Raw genomic sequence first — 18,756 nt, 5'->3', positions numbered from 1 at the left:
CAAAATAGATTGGACTAAAAAAAATTCCTCTAGTCATATAATAGTCAAAACACCAAATGCACAAAACAAAGAAGGAATATTAAAAGCAGTAAGGGAACAAGGTCAAGTAACATGTAAAGGCAGACCTATGAGAATTACACCAGACTTCTCACCAGAGACTGTGAAAGCAAGAAGATTCTAGGCACATGTCATACAGAGCCTAAGCAAACACAAATGCCAGCCTAGGCTACTATATCCAGTAAAACTCAATTAACATAGATAGAGAAAACAAGATATCTCATGACAAAACCAAATTCTTACAATATCTTTCCACAAATCCATCCCTACAAAGGAGAGTTGATGGGATGGAAAATTCCAACACAAGGAGGGTAACTACACCCTAGGAAAAGCAAAAGCATAATCTTCTTGCAAGAAACCCCCAAAACACACAAACATAATTCTACCTCTAACAATGAAAATAACAGGAAACAAAAATCACTATTAATTAATATCTCTTACCATAAAAGATTTCAATTTCCCAAGAAAAAGACATAGACTAACACACTGGATATGTACAGAGAGCCCATCATTTTGCTACACACAGGAAACACACCTCAATTTAAAAGACAGAAACTACCTCACAGTAAATGGCTGGATAGCAATTTTATAAGCAAATGGTCCCAAGAAACTAGATAGAGTAACCATTCTAATATAGAATAAAATTGACTTTCAGCCAAAGTTATAAAAAAAATATAAGGAACGACACTTCATATTCATCAAAGGAAAAATCCACCAAGATGAGTTCTTAATCCTGAATACCAATGCTCCAAATGCAAAGGAACCTACAATCATAAAAGTAACATTTTTAAAGCTCAAAGTACACATTGTATCTCATGCAATAATAGTGGAAGATTTCACCACCACTCTCTCACCAATGGACAGATCATTGAAATAAAAACAAAGTGGATGTAACCGATATTTGTAAAACAAATCATCCTAAATCAAAAGCATATACATTTTCAGCAGTTCATGGTACCTTCTCCAAAATTGATCATATAACCAGTCACAAAACAGGGCTCAACAGATACAAGAAGATAGAAATAATCCCACGCATTCTATCATATCAGCACAGACTAAGTCTGGTCTTAAATAACAACCAAAATGACAGAAATCCCACATAAACATGGAAGGATCAACTCAAGGATCTTGAACATTTCCTTAGGTGCTTCTCCATCACTTGATATTCCTCACTTGAGCTTACTTTGTTTAACTTGGTACTCCATTTTTAATAGGATTATTTGGTTCTCTAGAGTCTCACTTCTTGAGTTCTTTTTATATATTGGATATTTGCTATCAGATGTAAGATTGGTAAGCATCTGTTACCAATCTGTTGTTTGCTGTTTTATCCTGGCAGTGTGCTGCCTTACAAAACCTTTGCAATTTTATGAGGTCCCATTTGTCACTTTTTGATCTTAGAGCATAAGCAATTGGTTTTCAGTTCAGAAAATTTTCCATGACTTTGTTTTCGAGGCTATTTACCACTTTCTCGTCTATTAGTTTCTGTGCATCTAGTTTTATGTAGAGGTTCGTGATCCACTTGGACTTGATCTTTGTACAAGGAGATAAGAATGGATTGATTTGAATTCTTCTACATGTGGACTGCAACTTACTCCAGCACTATTTGTTGAAAATGCTGTTATTTTCCCACTGGATGGTTTTAGTTCCTTTGTCAAAGATCAAGTGATCATAGGTGTGTGCATTTTTTTTTACAGTACTATAGCTTTTATTATGCTTTTTAATTTTTACATAATTTTCAGTATTTTATTTTTCTTGGAGATTTTATGTATTTACATTTCAAATATTATCCTCTTTATGCCCTCTCCCATTCTCCACCCTCCATCCTCCTCCTCTGAGGATGCTTTCATTCCCACCCACTCACTTCAACCTCACTGGCCTGGTGTTCACCTGCACTGGGGAAACAACTCTTCTTGATGCAGGACAATGTTGCTGTCACATATGTGACTGGAGTCATGGATCCCTCCATGTGTACCCATTGGTTGGTGGTTTAGTTTCTGGAAGCTCTGGTGAGATCTGTTTAGTTGATATTGTTGTTTTTCCTGTAGGATTTTAAACCCCTTCAGCTTCTTCCATCTTTTCTTTAACTTTTCCTCTGGGGTCCCTTGTTCAGCCCAATGGTTAGCTGCAAGTATCCTCATCTGTATCAGTAGGACTCTGGCAGATTCTCTCAGGAGACAACCAAATCTAGCTCCTGTCAGCAAGCACTCTTAATATCAGCAATAGTAACTAGGTTTGGTGGCTGCATATGGGGTGGATCCCCAGTTGGGGCAGGCTCTGGATGACCTTTCTTTCAGTCCCTGTTCCACTATTTGTCCCTGTATTTCCTTCTATGAGTATTTTGTTCTTCCATCTAAGAAGGAATCCAGCATCCTCGTTTTTGCATTCCTTCTTGATCTTCACATGATCTGTGAATTTTTTCTTAGGTATTACAAACTTTTGGGATAATATCCATTATCCGTGTGTACACACCATGTGTGTTCTTTTGTGACCAGTTTACCTCACTCAGGATGATATTTTCTTCTCTTTCAGTCTCTCTCATCACTCTCAGGTGAGAACCACGACCCCATCTCATAGGCCTCTATGATTACAAAAGGTGGTGACAGGCACACTGTCTCCCACACAAGAATTGTGTGCTTTCTCTTGCCATGGATTCTTGACAGGACCAAGGGCTTCTCCTTCCTTTGGTGCCCAACAAGGCCATTCTCTGCTACATATGCAGCTGAAGACATGGGTCAGCACATGTATAGCCTTTGGGTAGTGGTTTAGTCCTTGGTAGCTCTTGTTGGGTGGCATTATTCTTCTTATGGGGTTGCAAGCCCCTTCAGCTCTTTCAATCCTTTCTCTAATACCTCCAATGGGGATCCTGTTCTTAGTTCTGTGGTTTGCTGCTAGCATTCACCTCTGTATTTGACATGCTCTGGCTCTGCTTCTCAGGAGGCATCTATATTCAACTCCTCTCAGCATTTACTTCTTATCTTCACCAAGCTTATCTAGTTTGCATAGCTGCATATATATGGACCACATGTGGTTTTGTTCCATTCATCAACTTGCTTTCTTCTGTACTAATACCTTGCAGTTTTTATCATGATTGTTCTCTAATAAATCTTGACCTTAGGCAAGGTAATTTCCCCAGAATTTCTTTTATTTTTGAGAATTGTTTTCAAAATCCTGGGTTTTTGGTTCTTCCAAATGAATTTGAAAATTGGTATTTCTAACTCTATGAAGAATTGATTTGGAATTATGATCAGTATGGTAATCAATCTGTAGATTCCTTTCAGCAAGAAGACACTTTTTACTACATTATTCATGTCAACCCAGGAGCATGGGAGACTTTTAAATCTTCTGAGATTTCTCTCCCCAGAGACTTGAAATTTTTTGTCATATAGATCTTTTGCTTCCTTCTTTAGAGTCAAACCAAGGTATTTTATATTATTTGTGACTATTGTGAAGCATGTTATTTTCTTAATTTTTTTCTCAGCCTGTTTGATCTTTGAGTAGAGGACGGCTATGGATTTATTTGAATTAATTTTATATCCACACACTTTGCTGAGGTTGATGATCATGTTTAGGAGTCCTCTTGGATAATTTCTAGGGTTATTTAATGATAGTAACATATCATTTCAAAGAGTGATATTTTGACTTTTTCCTTTCTAATTTTATCCCTTTCACCTTCTTTTGTTTTCTAATTGCTCTGACTAGCTCCAATGAAATTGAACTCCACATCATGCAGTTAAGAGTTGGTAGGTGGGAAGGCCTCTTTTCGAGTCCGCGCTTTTCGTCGCCGCCATGTCAGGAGGTGGTGTAATTTGTGGCCCGGCAGGGAACAACGACTGCCGCATCTACGTGGGTAACCTACCTCCAGACATCCGAACCAAGGACACAGCCAGAATACAGCAAATACAGAGGCGAATGCCAGCAGCAAAGCACTGAACTGAGAATAGGACCCCCATTGAAGGAATCAGAGAAAGAACTGGAAGAGCTTGAAGGGGCTCGAGACCCCATATGTACAACAATGCCAAGCAACCAGAGCTTCCAGGGACTAAGCCACTACCTAAAGACTATACATGGACTGATCCTGGACTCTGACCTCATAGGTAGCAATGAATAGCCTAGTAAGAGCACCAGTGGAAGGGGAAGCCCTGGGTCCTGCTAAGACTGAACCCCCAGTGAACTAGACTGTTGGGGGGAGGGCGGGAATGGGCGGAGGTTTGGGAGGGGAACACCCATAAGGAAGGGGAGGGGGGAGGGGGATGTTTGCCCGGAAACCGGGAAAGGGAATAACACTCGAAATGTATATAAGAAATACTCAAGTTAATAAAAAAAAAAGAGTTGGTAGGTGGGTGGTTGTGCCTTCACATAGAAGCAGGGGAAGGAGGAGAGCAGAAACTAGAACAGGGGAATTTGAAATGTAAATAAATAAAAAATTCTATAAAAATCTATTAAAAATAAGAGAAGTCTGATGAGACAATAAAAAGCTTTTCAAAGTAGAGTTATATTAAAGTGTGTGTGTGTGTGTGTGTGTGTGTGTGTGTGTGTGTGATTCAAAGGTCTTCCTCACGCCCCTCTCTTTCTTTTTCTCAATGCCATATTAAAATGTGTCTTACTGCAAGTGCAAATGTTCAAAATATCATTTTAGTAAAGACAGTTGCAAGGTGGATTTGATGTGAATATTATTCAGAAGAGTGTGGTATAGAGAATTTTAGGTTATATATCATATTAATTCTATGTATGCTCATTATAGTTACTGCCTTTAGCAGTCTTGATTGAAGTGTCTCTGTGATTGTATCTTTTTTGATATAAGTAAGTACAATTTACTTAATATCTTAGACAAGATACCTTTTTATCTGAGAGTCAGTGGTCCTTGTTAGGGGCTCATAAAGTTCTTTGTCTTTTTTTCCACAGCAAAAGCATTTCAGATAATGAGGTCAGAGCCTTCTACCTCATTCACACTTTCTCTACAAAATGAGTGGTATTAGTCACTTTTCTGTTGGTGTGATAAAATATCATGACTAAAAAGAACTTATAGAGAAAAGCTTTTTTTTTGAGTTTATAGTTCTAAGAGATTATATTCCAAACTGGTTGGGCAAATGCTGCTTCTAAATGTAAGCATGCACTTACAATCATATGTGCATAGCAAATAAATAAAGCATAATTTGAAAAAAATAAAATCAGTTATTTTAAATATTTGTAATTGAAAAGGTAATTGACATGTGGGATTAGCACATGTTTTGAAAACAAAACTTCATACCAATTGTTACAATTACAGAATTGAATTTCTTTTTATTTCTATAAAACACAAAAAAATCTACTTTGTTGCTTTTATCAAAAGAATGCAATTATCATGTGGAAAGGAATAAAAAATATAGCAAGAAGTAATTTAGGAAATCTTATTATGAGACAATAATTATTTAATGAAATTTTTATTGTTTAGAGCCAATTTATTAATTAATTTTCTTAGCTAAATTTTGACTTTAATTTTCCCATAGCCTTATTGAATACACTCTTGATATCTTGTTCTTTAGGCTCTAGACAAGCTAATTCAAGGTTACTATGAAGTAGTTTTGTCTGTGTTCATGAGATAACTTGAGTTTGGCTTAAGTGCATGATGATGATAGTTCCAAAAGAGATAGACACAATAGTAAGGCAGGATGCATACGAGAAGTAAGCCTTCTCTGCTCCTCAGCTAAGTGCATACTCAGGTTAGTAATAAACCTAAGCTTTAAATAGTTCGAGGTAATGAACATAGTGAAAACAACATCCAATAAAGTCAATATAAAAAGTATAACCCCACATCAAACCATATACATTCAAATTACTAGAAGAAAAAGTGGGGAAGAGTCTTGAACACATGAGCACTGGGGAAAATTCTCTGAACAAAACACCCATGGCTCATGCTCTAAGATCAAGAATCAACAAACAGGACCTCATAAAACTGCAAAGTATCTGTAAGGCAAAAGACATTGTCATTAGGACAAAACAGGAACCAACAGATTGGGAAATGATCTTTACCAATTCTACATCTGATTGAGGGCTAATATCCAAAATATACAAAGAACTCAAGGAGTTAGACTCCAGAGAGCCAAATAACCCTGTTAAAATGGGGTAAAGATCTAAACAAAACCTTCTCAGCTGAGGATTACTGAATGGTCAAAAATCACCTAAAGAAATGTTCAACATCCTTAGTCATCAGGGAAATGCAAATCAAAACAACCCTGAGATTCCACCTCACACCAGTCATAATAGTTAAGATAAAAAACTCAGGTGACAGCAGATGCTGGCAAGCATGTAGAGAAAGAGAAACTCTCCTCCATTGTTGGTGGGATTGTAAACTGGTACAACCACTCTGGAAATCAGTCTGGAGATTCCTCAGAAAACTAGACAATCCACTACCTGTGGGCCCAGCTATAAAAATCTTGGGCACATACCCAAAATATACATACATATATACAAACAACAAAGACATACAACATACAACAAAGGCACATGCTTCACTATGTTCAAAGCAGCCTTATTTATAAGAGCCAAAAGCTAGAAAGAACCCAGATGTCCTTCAACAGAGGAATGGACTCAAAAAATGTGGTACATCTACACAATGGATTACTACTCAGCTTTCAAAACAATGACTTCATGAAATTCATAGGCAAATGGAATGAACTAGAACATATCATCCTGAGTAAGGTAACACAATCACAAAGAAAACCACACTTGGTATGCACTCATTGGTAAGTAGATGTTAGCCAAAAATCTCGAATTACCCAAGATGCAATGCATAGACAACATGAAGTTCAAGAAGGAGGATAACCACAATGAGGGTGCTCCCACTCCTTCTTAAAAGGGAAAAAATTATCCATAGAAGGGGGGTATATGGAAACAAAGTTTACAGCAGCGACTGAAGGGATGGCCATTCAGAACCTGCCCCACAGGATCCCCTTTTGGGGAAAAATATTGAAATAATTGAAGGAGATTTCAAACCTATAAAAGCAATAATGCCAACCAATCAGAGCTTCCAGGGACAAAACCACTACCAAAAGACTATACATGGACTTATCTTTATTTACAGTCTAGATTTTATCCCCCCCGTGGTCCACCTTCTGAATGTTCCACATCCTAAATCTCTCCCCGTCTCCATGAGGATATCTGCAACACACCACGCCCATCTGATCAGACCTCCCCACTCTCTGGGGCCTCCAATCTCTTGAGGTGCATCTTCCCTGACTGAGTCCAGACCCGGCAGTCTTCTGCTGTAAATGTGTTGGGAGCCTCATATAAGCTGGTATATGTTACTTGGTTACTGGTCTAGTGTCGGAGAGATCTCGAGGTTCCAGGTTAATGGAGATTGCTGGCTCTCCTTTAGGGCTGCCCTCATCCTATGCTTCTTCCAGCTCATCCCTAATTCAACAACAGGGGTCAGCAGCTTCTGTCCATTGATTGGATGTAAATATCTTCAGCTGACTCTTTCAATTGCTTGTTGGTTCTTCAGAGGGCAGTGATGATAGGCCCATTTTGTGAGCACACTATAACCTCAGTAATAATATCAAGTCCTCGTGTCTCCCCTTGAGCTGGGTCCCAATTTGGTCCTTTTGCTGGACTTCCTTTTTCTCAGGCTCTTCCCTGCTTTGGTCCCTTCAGTTTTTTCAGAACAATTGTGGGTCATAGTTTTTGACTGAAGAGTGTCAACCCTGTCCCTCACATAATGCCCTGTCTTTCTGCTGGAGGTGGGCTCTACAAGTTCCCTCTCTCACTGTAGGGCATTTCATCTAAGGTCCCTCCCTTTGAATCCAGAGAGTCTCTCACCTCCTAGATCTCGGATAAATTCTAGAATGTCCCTCCACCACCTACTTCCCAAGCTTACCTGTTTCAATTCTTTCTGCTGGCCCTCAGATCTTCAGTCCCTCCTCCCCAAATACCTGATCATAACAATAATAAATGTTATAAAGAAGAACAGGTAGGAACCATATGCTTTGTAGGATATAATGTCATTTCTTGTTAAAAGCCTGTCCATTACCTTGGGAGTGACTACTGAGGTTATTGAGAAAAAATATATGGGTTTATGAAGTTGGGAATCTAGTAGAACTGCCACAATCATCCCATGGTTCTCTAGCATGATCATATATAGTATATTAAAATGATTAAGGGACCTGAAGCTCAGGGCTATTTGATAACCCCAAAAGGTTTAACCCAACTGCTTCAAAAAGGGCTCTATCAATGTCATTTCAGAATTGCTGTGAAATGTAACTCTAATAAGACAAATAAAAGACAAACTAGTCAAGCCTTACCAGGTGACTTGAAGTTTGAGCCATATCTTGTACACAGATTTCAACTTTCTGTCTAATACAGAGTTGTATGTAGGAAGATGTTCTAGGTGAAGAGTAGGGACAGTCCATTTATTTTGGATGCTGCAGATCAAATTAAATTGCAGTAGCTCCTACAAGTGGTTCCTAGTGTTGGTGTAATGTTGAGTTCCATTTTCTGGCATAGGGTATTTTATACAACTCTAGTAGGTCATAATATTCATTATTATTACAATATTAATTACATTACTGATATTACAATGGTTAAAATCTGTAGTTTCTTCAAATTATCTATACACTTATAAAATAGCACTTACTTTTGTGCTAGGAAATAGAGTGACAAATATTAGTTAATGGAGACTTTTATTTCTATAGCACTGGCTTAAACAATTATCGCTTTCTATCTGGAGTAATATTCTACCATGATTTGTGGAGCTTTACTATGAAACAGAACTGTGTTTATGCTTTTACCCATTTTAAGGCAGTGGTAGAAACTTTGCATACATATAAAGAAAGGCAGTGTATATGAATGAATACATCTATTGCCCTTTTATTTCTAATTGGCTTTTTGCTTAAACTTTTTGGAAACAGAGAAGGATACTGTATCTGAATTTGGATGAAAAAAACTTAGGGGGCCATAGGTGGATAGGACTGTCAGAAGAAAGAGACCCTGTCATTTGACTGACAGTCAAGTTTGGCAACAAAAATAATTTTTTCACTAAAATCTCAAAATACACATCTTAGCTAAGAGTTTTGTATAAATACGTTTTTATGGGCCAGGACACAGTGTATATGTGAAAACTGACTAAGAAATGAGTCTGAGATGTGGTTCAAAGAACAGAATTTCCCTAGCATTTATCAAGCTCTGATATCTATTACTAGTGCAAACATATTATGGCAATGAAATGCTTTCTTTGTGATTAAAAATAAATCCTTTCTTTTCAAATTTATTTTGAAGCAAGGATTTTTAAGAAAAGTCTGTGTTGGGAGAAGCAAAAATATAACTGAAGGAGAGAGCAGTTAAAACAACACTAATGGTACCAAAGAATGTCATAATCAATCTCACTATTAACTGTGTAATTAAATAGCCTTGTAGAACATGTAAGTTATATGTACAAACATACACATCTAGCTTAATTATCATTTCTTCAGTCTAGACCAAGAATGTTCCCACCACATTCATTTTTATCTTACAAAGCCTCAACAAATGCAGAAGAGGCCCTCTTTTGAGTTTTTGATCAGGACTGTCCAAGAGGCTTTCCCAAAATTGTAGCTGTTGGTCATGTACTTTGCTTTGACCACAGATGTGAAAGATTAGCATGATTAATGAAGGTATCATGTACTTCAGACACAAGGCTCAAAGTCTCCCAAACTGGATTTAGCCTGAAAGGCACTTCCAGGAGGACTATCATAGTTTCAGTTCAAAAGAGTTTGCATCCAAAGGAGTGATACAAACAACAGGACAACCTAGCTATGACTATGAAACACAACAATGACCAGCATGGTACAATAACCTCAGAGTGCATCACTGACATGCATCCCTTGTTAGTAACGAACAGCTTGCAAATTGGAATTAAGGCTTTCTAAACAAGAGGGTAGGGATGCCTGGCACTGAAAACATGGCTCCATTTTTTCAGGTCTCTGGACCTTCACAGGTTCCTATGTTTAAATATGATTTTCCTCAGTTTTATATTTTTTACAAAAACAGTTTAGTTCTGGGATTAAAAACATGAAAGATATTTAAAGTACACTGTTTATTTGAGATTACCTTGGCAGATGATATTACAAATAATTTTCTATTAAAATGGACATTCAGATTATTTTCTCAAAAATGTTAATGAGGATATGTTCAGATTCAAATAAAAATATCATACATTGAAGTAGGGGACAAACTAAGTGATTGCTTTGTTTGGAAAGTATTCTATAAATATTTTAATTTCATTTAAGACTTTGAGGAATAATTAAACTTTTAGATTTCCTAGCTATATTGCTAAGATAGTTGTTAAAAGGATTTTTCTGTTTAAATATGGTTATAGTAAATAAACACACATTTTAAGCAAAAAGAAAATTATCTATTATTTTATGAGTTGTAATAATACAAAGGTCTAAATAAATATAGAAAGACATATTGTATGATAAATGCCCTGAAAAAATTGAACAGAAGATACAACAATGACAATTTATTGTAAATTGTTTACTAAGTGGGAAAAATAAAAGTATCTGTAATAAAATTTGGCATGATACTCATGTCTTTCATGCTTTCTGTCATTCTTAGATAAGCAATATTTTGTTTTTAAAAAAATACAAACATCATGCCACTATCTCTCAATTTAACTTTTTAAGCTTATTGTATATAGATTTTATAATAAAGTTTTAAAGTTTGTATATTTCCTTATTATCTCTTTCCATGATATATTTATTTTCTCTTGATGGTTTATTGCATTTCTTGATTAATTTTTTGTTTTATTTAATCTTTTTTAAAAAAATAAATTTCCTTCTAGTATAGAAGAGTTCACCACAAGTTAATGAGTAATGTCTAATACTTTTTATATAAATCATATCTAATAACTAATTTTGTGGTTTTTATGAATAGAGCTACTTATTCTAACAATGACTACAGTGAGATAGAAATTTTCTAGCAATGTTTCTGACCTGCTATTTTGCCTGATGAATGGCTCAATTTCCTTTTATTACTATAGGACCAGTGCTAGGTTATGAAGACACAATATAAATGCATTCAGTTATTTAATTTAGTCATTATTTGTGGCCTGGAATCATAAAAGCCAATATTTGTTCTTCATAATACTCCTTTTCCTATGGATGTCAGAGCTCAACTCTTTGATCTATTCCAAAAATTAGTGTAAAATGGAATCAGCTTTCATACATTGAATTTTTGGACTCTCAGAACTACAGATAAATGTGAATTTATATTCACTGAAATATTGGACCTTTAAAAAATACATGAGAATGACTTTTTCTATGCTTAGCTTAGGAAAAAAACGACTTCCTAGAACACTTTGTGTTTCTGTTTAAAACTTCTTGAAGAAAGAAACATCAGCTTTCAACTTTACAAATCTTCAATATTCTGAGTAGATAGAAGGAAGATGATGCTGTATATGAAGGCTTGTTGTCAAAGAAACCTAAGTGTTTTGGTTAAAAAATTATACAGAGAAATATGCTTGGCCCACAATAAAATCTCTTTAGTTGATTAAGAATGGACCTCTGTGTGAATTCTTCTAAATGACTGTCCAACAAGAAGATATATACAAAACGCTTTGCTAGACTTGCACCAACAGGCATGGACTAATTCTGTATTAATTTTACTAGAGGTGAAACAACTTTTATATATTATTTTCACACAGGATAGCAAATATTCTGCTTTATGCTACACATGAACTTCCATATTACATGTGAGGGCAACTTCACAAAGAAAATATTTCAATTGCTCCCTTCTTTTTGGCTAAATTTTGTTTGGTCTTATGTATTACATTAATATAGTTGAAACACAGTTAATAATGAAGAGTTAATGAAATAATGTTCTTATTACTATGAGGAATGAATTGATGTTTTCAACATATTCACCTTTCTACCACAGAGAAGGCATTTGATACTAATCTGTTTTTTTCCAAGAATGACAACATTATAGGTGAGATATTTTTGAAAAATAAAAAATAACTTTTTATCAGTTTATAGCACCATACTTGTTTCTTTTTTTTAAGACGGATGCCATTTCACATCACCTCTAATTACGTTCTGACCACCAGGCAGTGGAGATGGGAGAATGAGTTGTTTTTGTCTCCTATATTTTCATCAGTAGAGATTCTCCCATTAACAGTAAGCATCAGGATACTTAGTGTTTTGGTTTGACTTAAACTCACAATTTTTTATTAGTTTTCTTTTTTTTGCTTTTTCTATTAGGCTCAGCATATTTTTTAATGTATTGAATATGTTTTCTTTACCTTTCAAATGTTATTCCCTTTCCTGGTTTCCCATTCATAACTTTGCTATCCCTTCTCTCTCCCCATTCTTCTATGAGGGTATTCCTCCAACCATCCCTCCACCCCTTCCTGTCACCCTGCCCCAACATAGCTGTACACAAGGCGGTCGAGCCTTGTCAAGACCAAGGGCTTCTCTTCCATTGGTGCCCAAAAGGCCATCCAGTGCTACATATGCAGCTGGAGTCTTGGGTCTGTCTTTGTGTACTCTCTGGATGGTGATTTAGTCCCTGGGAGCTCCAGATGGTTAGTATTGATCTTTTGGGATTTCAAAATATTTTGGCTCATCAATCCTTTCTCTAACTCCTCCAATGGGCACCCTATTCTCAGTTCAGTGGTTGGCTGGAAGCATCCTCTTCTGTATTTGTCATGTCATGGCAGAGACTTTCAGGAAACAGCTGGATCCCCATGTGGGGCAGTCTCTGGATGGCTTTTTCTTCAGTCTCTGCTCCAAAATTTGTGTCCATATTTTCTCCTATTAATATATTTGTTCCCCACTGAAAGGACTGAAGCACCCAAACTGGGTCATCATTCTTCTTGAGCTTCATGTGGTTTGTGGACTGTAGGTTTTTGGGCAAATATCCAATTATCAATGAGTGCATAAGATGTGGTTTCTTTTGTTGTTGGTGTTGTTGTTCTGGGTTTTTTATTTTGTGATTTGGTTACCTCACTCAGGATATTTTCTAATTCTGTCCACTTCTCTATGAATTTCATAAAGAAGTTGTTGCTTTTAATAGCTGAATAGCAGTACATTGGGTAAATGTAACACATTTTGCATACCCATTCCTCTGTTCAAGGAATGTTCAAGCTCTCCGTTCTTTCCAGCTTCTAGCTATTATAAATAAGGCGGCTATCAACATAGTGGAGCATGTGTTCTTGTTATATGTTGGAGCATCTTTTGGGTATATGCCCAGGAGTGGTAAACCTGGGTCCTCAGGTAGTATTATGTCCAATTCTCTGAGGAACCTCCAGACTGACTTCCAGATTGGTTCTACCAGCTTCCAACCCCGCCAACAGTGAAGCTCACAATTCAAGACTTGTATATCACCCAAACTACATAACATAATATTATTTGGGATAGATGTTGGAACTCTGCATAACAAAATCTCAACATAATTATTTTATTAGTAATATTTAAAAACAGTTGATTTATATCAGATATATTAAACTTTAAAAATAAATGAAAAATGATTCTATAAAAAAGAGGGCAGGCAGAAGTATTTTCTATGATTCAGAGGAAAGAATTTGAAGAGAAATTTATATAATTTTATTTACAAAAAGACAGTAACTAATAATTATGACAATAAAATAATTGAAAGTATAACAATTATCATGCACACAAAGTTGGCTTGAAAACTTACTTCACAAAAAATTGTGAAAAAGACTGCTTATGAATTCTATAACATTATAATCTTGATTTAAATATTGAATTGACATCATAATCTAGTAAGATAAAATCAAAATTAACAATAAAATTATCATATTTTCAATGCATGAGGGAAGCATTCCTCCTTCATAAAGGAACAGTTAAAAGAAATCATAGACAAGAAATGATTACAAATAAACTATTCAAGAAAAATCGAAATCCAGTATTTTAAATAATTAAAAATAATTTGGAATTAATTGATTAAATCAAGTGAAGACATTAATTTTCCAATAACTTAATTAAATGCATTTTACCTCCTTGTTCTTTAAGCTGTATACTGCATGTTTCAGCAAAGGAATGACCATTGTTTAAAACACAGATGCAATTTAATCTGTGTCCATGGAGTGACTAGAGCTGGGCTGTAAATACGTGAATATAAGGGAAACAAAGAAGATGGACACAGTAATGAGATAGGATGCACAGGTAAAGGAGTCCTTCCTCTATGCTTCAGCTAAATGCATCCTCAGGATAGCAATGAAAATAAGCAGGTATGTGTTTAACATAACTAAGAGAGTAAAAACAACATCCATTGTAGCCTAAATAAGGAGTGAAATTTTATTTGTGTGGGTGTCAGAACAAGAAATCTTCCACATCGGGGAATGTCACAGAAAATGTGGTTAATGACATTAGAGTGAGAGGAGAATAGGTGAAATGCAAGAGCAACATGGATAGAGGATTGCAAGATTCCACATGTAGCACCAGGTGACAATTAGAATACAAGTGGTACTTGTCATGCTGGTAGTGTAGTTCAGGGGTTTGCCCACTGCTGAAAGATGCTATAGACCAATGAGGCAAGGATCAAACTTTGAAAAGCAATAAAGGCTAAAAATCAGAACATCTGGGCAGCACACCCATTGAAGGATATGGCCTTTTTCCTGTGAGAAACCTTTCCATCTTCTAGGGCTAATCACTGAGGCATAAACACAGTCCATCAAGGAGAGGTTATAGAGAAAAAAGTACATGGGAGTGTTGAGTCGGAACTCCAGAAGAATCATTATTATCATCCCAGGATTCCCAAACAGTATGATCAAGTAAATGAGAATGAAGATATAAAACAAATGGATCTGAAGCTCTGGAGGATCTGTAAATCCCAAAAGATTAAATTAAGTAATCTCTGCAATATTCTACTTCAAAGTTATTAGGGAATTATTACAACATATTCCTAAGGCAAATAATGAATTATGCTATTTAAATATCAACTAAACTTTAAGCATGGACTTTTACTCAATTCATTTTTATGGGATATTTTTTATTTAAATTTCAAATGTTATTCCTTTCCTGGTTTCATATGCAAAAGCCCCTATCCCATCCCCTTCCCCTTCTTCTATAGTAGTGTCCCCCCTCCCCAACCACCTCCCTTCCCACATCCCACCTTAAATTCCACTACCTTGACAGGACCAAAGGCTTCTCTTCCCTTTGGTGCCCAACAAGGCCATCCTTTGCTACATATGCAGCTACAGCCATGCGTCTCTCAATGCAATCAAACAGTTTAGCTCCTGGGAGCTCTGGTTGGTTGGTATCTCATGGGGTTGCAAGCCCCTTGAACTCCTCCAATCCTTTCTCAAATTCCTCCAACAGGGACACCATTCTCAGCTCAATGGTTTGCTACTAGATTTCACCTCTGTGTTTTTCATGCTCTGGTTGAGTCTCTCAGGAGACGGCTATATCAGGTTCCTGTCAGCATACACTTCTTGACTTCATCAATATAGTCTAGTTTTGGTGGCTGTATATGTGGACTGGATCCCCAAGTGGGGCAGGCTCTGAGTGGCCAGTCCTTCTGTCGCTGCTCCAAAGTTTGTCTCCATATCCGCAACTATGAATATTTTTGTACCCCATTTTAAGGACTGAAGTTACTGCACTTTGGTCACCTCCTTGAGCTTCATGTGGTCTGTGGATTTTATCTTGGTTAGTTCGAGATTTTTGGGCTAATACCCACTTATCAGTGAGTGCATACCATGTGTGCTTTTTGTGATTGAGTTACCTCACTCAGGATGATATTTTCTAGTTCTATCCATTTACCAATGAATTTCATGAAGTCATTGTTTTTGATAGCTGAGTAGTACTCCATTGTGTAGATGACACCGCATTTTCAGCATCCATTCCTCTGTTGAAGGGCATCTTGATTCTTTCAAGCTTCTGGCTATTACAAATAAGGTTGTTATGAACATAGTGGAACATGTGTCTTTGTTGTATGTTGGAGAATTATTTAGGTATATCCCCAGAGTGATACAGCTGGGTCCTAGGTAGTGCATTATCCAGTGAAAAACACTATATATAAGATTATGAAATGCATGCTGAGGAACTGAATTCTACTTGCTCATATGGAAGTGACACAGATGAACATTCAACTTATTTGATACCATGAATAAGCTAATCAATTAATATAATCATGGGCCACAATTCCATTAGTATTAAATAAGCATTTTGTACCACGTTAAATTCTATAATATTCAGTTACTATTTGTAATAATTACATATATGTTTCTATAGAACATATATTTTACAGAATATATTGGAATTTTAGTCAGGAACAATCACCGTGAGGAATATATGGATTTTATTTATCAGCATAAGATCTTGTCATATGAATTAAGTAATATCCACAGATGCTAACTTCAAGCCATTGACTTGAGTTCATATAGTTTGTTGGAAGGTGGTAACAGAACTGATAATGGAGTGAAAAGGAATTAAGGAATTAGAAGAATGAACATTCAGACTATCACTAAGGAATGGATTGTTATGGAAACACCTATGGCTTAGTCTTATTAGGAATCTCATAGCTAGTAGAAGGGTATAAAAGAAATGACTCCATGGAATGAACTAATAGTGACTAATGTGATGTTTGTAGTGATTGTTCTTCTTGAATTGCATTTTAAATAAATAGCAAATAAATTGTAAGTTTTCATTATTGAAATTCTCAGTAGCTCATATTTAGTTACTGGAATTCAAAAATTGAAATGGAAAGGAGAAAAAAAAGATACAATAGAAAAACTTCCATCTGAGAAACTTCTCTTTTCAATGGACAGGTGTATTCAATACAGATATGCATATCTGATCCAATTGCTGAATATAAGAGACCAATTGTTCATGCTGAAATGAAACATCTATATTAATCCTACCACCATTACCTAGACTCAGGGAACATTGCTGAAGAGAACATGTAAAAATATAAGAGCCAGAGGATGGTAAGGAAAGCTATGAAGTGATAACTTCTAGACATGACGTGGGTAATATAATCATCAACTCAGAAGCTTTTAGATGACTTTGTAGGAATCAAACACAACTAAGTAAACAGAGCACCCCACAAAAGTTTGTTATATGATTCTCCCTCTAACTTCTTATTCAGTAGATATTGGAAATTGGTATTTGCTGGAGAAGAGAGAAACTATTTTTTGATGATGTGACAACTATGTATTTTTTCATTTTCGAGTTCATAGCTCTAAAACCATGCTCATCTGATGCTGCTGACACATATATAAATGAGGTCTGCTTAGTCTGATCACACACTTAATCTTTGATAGGCCCCAGAAAAGGGGAAGGAGGCTTGAGGGGGCAACTGCTCAGAGGCAAGGGCAATGAAGAATGGCATGAGTAACTGTGGGAGGGAGGACCAAGGTAGGGAAATCATTGGAGTGTAAATAAAATAATTTTTAAAAAAAGGATACTCAAAGGAAAGATGAAAAAATAGACATATATGTATCATAGGAACCCTGAAAGATATCTTTAGATGTCAAAGCATGGGCATAACTGTAAGTCCCTTCTAAGAAGCTGGGCAACATAAGGACACAGATCAAAAAGTACCGTTGCTCTTGACTGGCAAATTCAAGGCACAGATTAATTCTCTATTCTTTTTATAATGGTAAAATACATTTTTACATTTATTCCCATGAGGTAGAACAAACTGTGCTTAATGCTTCAGAGAAACCATCCTATGCTAGGCAAATGCCACAAACTAAATACTTCTATTGCTCCCTCTCTTTATTTTACTATTGTTTTTGACTATTGTGTTAATAGAGTTGGAATTGACTTTATAGTGATGATTTAGTGAAAAAATGGCATGTATTATGACTATAAGACAACTATTGATATTATCTGGACATTTGTCTTTCCTGTGTGAATTTCTCAGAGAATCCATTTTTGTACTAATAATCTAATTCATGACTGACAAGTTCATATGGGAGGGTATTTCAAAAATATTCTCTTTATAGCTATTAGTACTCTACTTAAATTTCATAGAAAGATATCAGTTCACAGCACCTCTAGCTACATTCTGTCCATCAGGCAGTGGGGTATGTTGGATGTGCTGTATTCCTCTGCTACATTGTCACCAGTAGAGATTCTTTCATGACCAGCAAAGAGTTGGGTGTGAAGTGGTCTTATAGGGTTGATTCAATCTCATTCTTTTCCCCTAATTTTGTCAGAGTTCAACTTACAGGATATGCTGAGAGAAAAATTCTGGTTTTAATTCATGAAAAATAAAAAGCTTAAATTCAGTACTTTACAGGATGTCGAGATAGTGTTCACTAACCTCATAGTTATCCCTTTTTAAGCACATAACATAACCAGCCCCAGAGTCCTGTGATCACTCAGAATGAATACACTTTCTTCTCTAATCATTCACTCAGTCTGTTACACTTCCTTTCCCTCATCCATTGTCATTCTTTTTTATGATTATTTGCAAATTAAGTAATTAATTTGTTTCTTAATTTGATCTCTTCATAAATTTTGATTTAATGATTCCTACCAACAACAAGCTTGGTAGATGACAATAAAGTTGTACTCTTGAATTGAATGTTAAATTAAATTTTATTTCTGGTAAGATATACTTTATTTCACTGTACATTAATCAAATTACCAAAGAAGAAAGAGAAAATATGTTGTAATAAAATAACAGTTGAATGAAATCATTAAAAATGAATAATTATAAATAATCAATTCTTCAAATACAGATGTCTGAAATTTTACATCCCTGAAAAATACTTGAAAA

The 18,756-nt window shown here is 35.8% G+C and overlaps 2 pseudogenes; both read right to left on the bottom strand.

Annotated features, from left to right (window-relative positions):
• Positions 7,973–8,167, bottom strand: Olr356-ps (olfactory receptor pseudogene 356; annotated as a pseudogene).
• Positions 14,009–14,893, bottom strand: Or5b128-ps1 (olfactory receptor family 5 subfamily B member 128, pseudogene 1; annotated as a pseudogene).

This window comes from Rattus norvegicus, chromosome 1 (genome assembly GCF_021556685.1).
Source record: "Rattus norvegicus strain SHRSP/BbbUtx chromosome 1, alternate assembly SHRSP_T2T, whole genome shotgun sequence".
In the NCBI taxonomy this organism is placed as follows: Eukaryota; Metazoa; Chordata; class Mammalia; order Rodentia; family Muridae; genus Rattus; species Rattus norvegicus.
Note: the sequence above shows the minus strand (reverse complement) of the source record. Positions and strands in the feature narration are given on the sequence as shown.